Source organism: Ornithorhynchus anatinus, chromosome 5 (genome assembly GCF_004115215.2).
Source record: "Ornithorhynchus anatinus isolate Pmale09 chromosome 5, mOrnAna1.pri.v4, whole genome shotgun sequence".
In the NCBI taxonomy this organism is placed as follows: domain Eukaryota; kingdom Metazoa; phylum Chordata; class Mammalia; order Monotremata; family Ornithorhynchidae; genus Ornithorhynchus; species Ornithorhynchus anatinus.
In genome coordinates this window covers 80,141,802-80,148,827 of record NC_041732.1, presented here as the reverse complement: position 1 = coordinate 80,148,827, position 7,026 = coordinate 80,141,802, and positions in this window count along the sequence as shown.

Genomic DNA, 7,026 nt, shown 5'->3' with positions numbered 1-7,026 from the left:
CAGTCGCATTTACTGAGCGCTTACTGTGTGCAGAGCACTGTACTAAACGCGTGGAAAGTACAATGCGTGGAGAAGCAGCGTGGCTCAGTGGAAAGAGCATGGGTTTTGGAGTCAGGGCTCATGAGTTCGAATCCCAGCTCTGCCACTTGTCAGCTGTGTGACTGTGGGCAAGTCACTTAACTTCTCTGTGCCTCAGTTCCCTCGTCTGTAAAATGGGGATTAAGACTGTGAGCCCCACGTGGGACAACCTGATTCCCCTGTGTCTACCCCAGCGCTTGGAACAGTGCTGGGCACATAGTAAGCGCTTAACAAATTTGACCCCACTTCCCCCTCTAGTTATCGCCCTATCTCCCTACTACCCTTCCTTTCCAAAATCCTAGAACGAGTCGTCTACAATCGATGCTTAGAATTCCTTAACTCCCATTCTCTCCTAGACCCCCTCCGATCTGGCTTCCGTCCCCTCCACTCTACCGAGACTGCTCTCTCTAAGGTCACCCGTGACCTCCTTCTTGCCAAATCCAATGGCTCCTACTCCATTCTGATCCTCCTTGACCTCTCTGCTGCCTTTGACACTGTCGACCATCCCTTCCTCCTCCATACCTTATCTCACCTTGGCTTCACGGACTCTGTCCTCTCCCGGTTCTCTTCTTACCTCTCTGGCCGGTCATTCTCGGTCTCCTACGCTGGAGCCTCCTCCCCCTCCCATCCTTTAACTGTTGGAGTTCCTCAAGGGTCAGTTCTTGGCCCTCTTCCGTTCTCCATTTACACTCACTCCCTCGGTGAACTCATTCGCTCTCACGGCTTTGACTACCATCTCTATGCAGATGACATGCAGATCTACATCTCCGCCCCTGTCCTCTCCCCCTCCCTTCGGGCTCGCATCTCCTCCTGCCTCCGGGACGTCTCCACCTGGATGTCGGCCCGCCACCTAAAACTCAACATGAGCGAGACTGAGCTCCTCATCTTCCCTCCCAAACCCGGTCCTCTCCCAGACTTCTCTATCACCGTGGATGGCACGACCATCCTTCCCATCTCTCGGGCCCGCAATCTCGGTGTCATCCTTGACTCGTCTCTCTCGTTCACCCCACGCATCCTATCCGTTACCGAGACCTGCCGGTTTCACCTCTACAATATCGCCAAGATCCGCCCTTTCCTCTCCACCCAAACGACTACCTTACTGTTATGGGCTCTCGTTATATCCTGGCTAGACTACAGTGTCGGCCTTCTCTCCGACCTCCCTTCCTCCTCTCTCGCCCCGCTCCGGTCTATTCTTCACTCCGCTGCCCGGCTCATCTTCCCGCAGAAACGATCTGGGCATGTCACTCCCCTTCTTAAACAACTCCAGTGGTTGCCTATCGTCCTCCGCTCCAAACAGAAACTCCTCACTCTAGGCTTCGAGGCTCTCCATCACCTTGCCCCTTCCTACCTCTCCTCCCTTCTCTCTTTCTACCGCCCACCCCGCACGCTCCGCTCCTCCTCCGCCCACCTCCTCACCGTCCCTCGGTCTCGCCTATCCCGCCGTCGACCCCCGGGTCACGTCCTCCCGCGGTCCCGGAACGCCCTCCCTCCTCACCTCCTCCAAACTGATTCTCTTTCCCTCTTCAAAACCCTACTTAAAACTCACCTCCTCCAAGAGGCGTTCCCAGACTGAGCTCCTCTTCTCCCTCTACTCCCTCTGCCATCCCCCCTTTACCTCTCCGCAGCTAAACCCTCATTTTCCCCTTTTCCCTCTGCTCCTCCACCTCTCCCTTCCCATCCCCACAGCACTGTACTCGTCCGCTCAACTGTATATATTTCCGTTACCCTATTTATTTTGTTAATGAATTGTACATCGCCTTGATTCTATTTAGTTGCCATTGTTTTTACGAGATGTTCTTCCCCTTGACGCTGTTTATTGCCATTGTTCTTGTCTGTCCGTCTCCCCCCGATTAGACCGTAAGCCCGTCAAACGGCAGGGACTGTCTCTATCTGTTGCTGACTTGTTCATCCCAAACGCTTAGTACAGTGCTCTGCACATAGTAAGCGCTCAATAAATACTATTGAATGAATGAATGAATGAACAAATACCAACATTATTATTATTATTATTATTACAATTCAGCAACAGATAGAGACAATCCCTATCCAACAACAGGCTCACAGTCTAGAAGGGGATAGACAGACAACAAAACAAAACAAGTAGACAGGCAACAATAATGTCAATCGATAATCAATAATGCAAGGATGCTGTATGGAATGGACGTGGGCACTAAGACCCCATACATACCATTTCTATTTCTTTCCTGATACCTCTGGTGGGAAATTTGGTGAAAACATTAGAGAGGGTTGACTGTTGAGGCCAAGGTGCCTGGAAAGGCTGCCTTTGGCTCTCAACACCCTAATCATGTCAGCCCGTCACACCTCGCATTGATTTTATTAATATCCTCAGTATTTATGTCCATATATTTGCACAGCATATTCATTTATTTATTCAGCGAACTCCTCCTGACATACTTGTACAACTTGTTATAATTTTATTGTTCTTCCTTTTGTCATTTTCTGTAATTTTTCTTTCCATTATACTATAACCTCCTTGAGGTGCAGGGAATTGTTGCTCTGGCTTCTGTAGTGCGCTTCCGGACACTCAGTACAGAGCAGTACAGAACAGGGCTTTGCATTCATTAGGCTCTCAGTAAGTACTATTGATGATTCAATTAATCATTTATTGAGTGCTTAGTGTGTGCAGAGCACTGTACTAAGCCCTTGGGAGAGTACAATACAACAGAGTTTGTAGACACCTTCTCTCCCGGCAAGGAGCTTACGTTGTATTGATTGACTAACTGGTCTGGTTTGAGAGACTTTGGTGAATTCTGATGGTGTTTACGGCTTGGGCAACACTGTTCTCTTCTTTGGTATTTTAATGATGGCATTTGTTAAGCGCTTACTATGTGCAGAGCTCTGTTCTATTTTAAGACTTTTCCGTTATGACTGATTACACAATACAACTAATTGCAGAGTTCAAGTTACAAAAGGCAAGGAGCCTCTGTGATCTCCTTGGAGTAAATTAAGGGAAGCAGGGTAGCGTAATGGTTAGAGTCCAGGATTGGGAGTCAGAAGGACCTGGGTTCTAATCCCGGCTCTGCCTCTTGACTGCTGTGTGACCATGGGCAAGTCACTTCACTTCTCTGGGATTCGGTTGCCTCATCTGTAAAATGTGGATTAAGACTGGGAGCCCCATGTGGGACTTGGACTCGGTCCAACTTGATTAGCAGGTAATAATAATGTTGGTATTTGTTAAGCTCTTACTATGTGCAGAACACTGTTGTAAGCGCTGGGGTAGATACAGGGTCATCAGATTGTCCCACATGAGGCTCACAGTCTTAATCCCTATTTTCTAGATGAGGTAACTGAGGCACAGAGAAGTTAAGTGACTTGCCCACAGTCACACAGCTGACCATAGCTGGGATTCGAACCCATGACCTCTGACTCCCAAGCCCGGGCTCTTTTCACTGAGCCACCCTGCTTCCCAACCTACCCCGTGTTTAGCATACAGTACATGCTTAACAAATACCCTTAAAAAAATGGGAACAGTGGAGGTCTTGCCTAGTCCATCCCCAAGTAATACTATTAGGATCACAGATAACCACCTGGCTGGGCACTGAACAGCACAAATTAGCCACTTCTGTTCTGTTTTGTTGTCTGCCTCCCCCATTTAGACTGTGAGTCCACTGTTGGGCAGGGATTGTCTCTCTCTGTTGCCGAATTGTACATTCCAAGCGCTTAGTACAGTGCTCTGCATTCATTCTTTCATTCATTCAATAGTATTATTGAGCGCTTACTGGGTGCAGAGCACTGTATTAAGTGCTTGGAATGTACAATTCGGCAACAGATAGAGATGATCCCTGCCCAAAGATGGGCTCACAGTCTAAAGGGGGGAGACAGAGAGCAAAGCAAAACAGAACAAAACAAAAACAAGACAACATCATCGAGCTAATAGAATCAAGGAGATATACTCCTTAACAAAATCAATAGGGTAATAAATAATATATACAAATGAGCACAGTGTTGAGGGGAGGGGAAGGGAGAAGAGCAGAGGGTGGGGGGGAGGGGAGGGAAGGGAGAGCGGTGGGAAAGGGGTGCTCAGTGTGGGAAGGCCTCCTGAAGGAGGTGAGTTCTCAGGAGGGCTTTGAAGAGGGGAAGAGAGTTAGTTTGGCAGAGGTGAGGAGGGAGGGCATTCCAGGACCGCGGGAGGACGTGGGCCAGAGGTCGACGGAGGGATAGGCGTGTGCGGGGGACGGTGAGGAAGGAGCGGCAGAGGAACGGAGCCTACTGGGTGGGCAGTAGAAAAAGAGAAGGGAGGTGAGGTAGGAGGGGGCAAGGGGATGGAGAGCCTCGAAGCCCAGAGTGAGAAGTTTTTGTTTCATGGGGAGGTTGATAGGCAACCACTGGAGGTTTTTAAGAAGGGGAGTGACATGCCCAGATCGTTTCTGCAGGAAGATGAGCCGGGCAGCAGAATGAAGAATAGACTGGAGCGGGGAGAGAGAGGACGAAGGGAGACCGGAGAGAAGGCCGACACAATAATCCAGCCAGGATATTATGAGAGCCCGTAACAGTAAGATAGCCGTTTGGGTGGAGAGGAAAAGGCAGATCTTGGCGATATTATAAAGGTGAGACCGGCAGGTCTTGGTGACGGATCGGATGTGTGGGGTGAATGAGAGAGCCGAGTCAAGGATGACACCGAGGTTGCGGGCTTGAGAGACAGGAAAGATGATTGTACCGTCCACAGGGACAGGGAAGTCAGGAAGAGGACAGGGCTTGGGAGGGAAGATAAGGAGCTCAGGCTTGGACATGTTGAGTTTTAGGTGGCGGGCAGACATCCAGGTGGAGACGTCCCGAAGGCAGGAGGAGATACGAGCCTGAAAGGAAGGCGAGAGGAAAGGGGAGGAGATGGAGATCTGTGTGTCATCTGCAGAGAAATGATAGTTGAAGCCATGGGAGCGAATGAGTTCACCAAGGGAGTGAGTAGATGGAGAACAGAAGAGGGCCAAGAACTGACCCTTGAGGAACCCTTACAGTTAGGGGATGGGAGAGGGAGGAGGAACACACGAAGAAGACCGAGAATGACCATCCAGAGAGATAAGAGGAGAACCGGGAGAGGACAGAGTCCATGAAGCCAAAGTGAGATAAGATGCGGAGGAGAAGGGGATGGTAGACGGTGTCAAAGGCAGCTGAGAGGTCGAGGAAGATTAGGATAGAGTAGGAGCCATTAGATTTGGCAAGAAGGAGGTCACGGGTGACCTTTGAGAGAGCAGTCTCGGTAGAGTGGAGGGGACAGAAACCGGATCGGAGGGGGTCCAGGAGAGAGTTGGAGTTGAATTCTAGGCAGCGAGTGTAGACGACTCATTCTAGGAGCTTGGAAAGGAAGGGTAGGAGGGAGATAGGGCAATAACTGGAAGGGGAAGTGAGGTCGAGAGAGGGTTTTTTTTAGGATGGGGGAGACATGGGCATGTTTGAGGGCAGAGGGGAAGAAGCCATTGGAGAGTGAGCAGTTAAAGATAGACGTTAAGGAGGGGAGGAGGGAAGGGGCGATGGCTTTTATAAGATGAGCGGGAATGGGGTGGCACTTGCGAGGAGGGAGGAAATCTCCTCTGAGAATACTGCAGGGAAGGATGGGAAAGTAGGGGAGAGGATTGGGGGCGGGGGAAGCAGGAGGAGGAGGAGTGACTTTGGGGAGCTCAGACCTGACGGTGTTAATTTTCGTGATGAAGTAGGTGGCCAGATCGTTGAGGGTGAGGGATGGGGGAGGGGAAGGAAGAGGGGGCCCGAGGAGAGAATTAAAGGTCCGGAACAATCGGCGGGGGTGATGGGCATGGGCGTCGATGAGGGAAGAAAAGAAGTTTTGCCTGGTGGAGGAGAGGGCAGAGTTAAGGCAGGAAAGGATAAATTTGCAATGGATAAGTTCGGCTTGGACCTTCGCCAGCAGCGCTCAGGAGCTCGAGCGTAGGTGATTAGGAGGCGGACAGAGGCAGTGACCCGGGGCTGTGGGTTAGTGGAGCGAGAGCGGCGGAGGGAGGGGGGCAAGAGAGTTGAGATGAGCGGAGAGGGTGGAGTTGAGAGCGGTGAAGAAGACTGGGAGCCCAATGTGGGACCACCTGATGACCTCTGCGTCCACCCCAACGCTTAGAACGGTGCTTGGCAGATCGTAAGAGCCTAACCAACGCCGACACTCTGTCTGTCTCCCCCGATTAGACTGAGCGCCCGTCAAACGGCAGGGACTGTCTCTATCTGTTGCCGACTTGTTCATTCCAGGCGCTTAGTCCAGTGCTCTGCACATAGTGAGCGCTCAATAAATACTATTGAATGAATGAATGACACGATCATTACGATTAGCGCTTCTTCCCAAGCGCTCAGCGCAGTGCTCTGCACACGGCGAGCGCTGGAGAAGTAGGAGCGAATGAACGAATGAGTAAGGGATTAGACCGTAAGCCCGTCAAAGGGCAGGGACCGTCTCTCTCTGTTATCGACTTGTAGGTTCCAAGCGCTTAGTCCAGTGCCCTGCACATAGTAAGCGCTCAATAAATACTACTGAATGAATGAATGAGGGAGGTCCTGCCCACTGTGTGACCTTGGGCGAGTCACTTCACTTCTCTGGGCCTCATCTTTCAAAATGGGGAGTGGGAGGGTGAGCTCCACGTGGGAGAGGGGCGGGGCCCGACCCCGGCGCTTAGCACAGCGCCTGGCCCATAGTAAGCACAGAACGGAGGCGACGGTTTATGATTTTTTTATTCTGATTGTCCTTCGATGGGTGGGGGGGGGGGGGCGGGGAGGACCCCCGGCTGAGGAGAGGCTGGGGCCGCTCTGGCCCCCCTTCAGGGCTCTCTATGGTTCTGCGGCGGCTCCCCTCTAGTTCCATTTCCGGTCTCTGTGGCGGCGCCCCGGGGGGCGGGGCGAGCGGGTCGGAGGAGCCAATGGGAGGCCGGGAGCCCGGCGCGGCGAGCCAATGGGGAGCGGCCCCCGGCGTCGGGCGGGGTGAGCGACGGCGCCGCG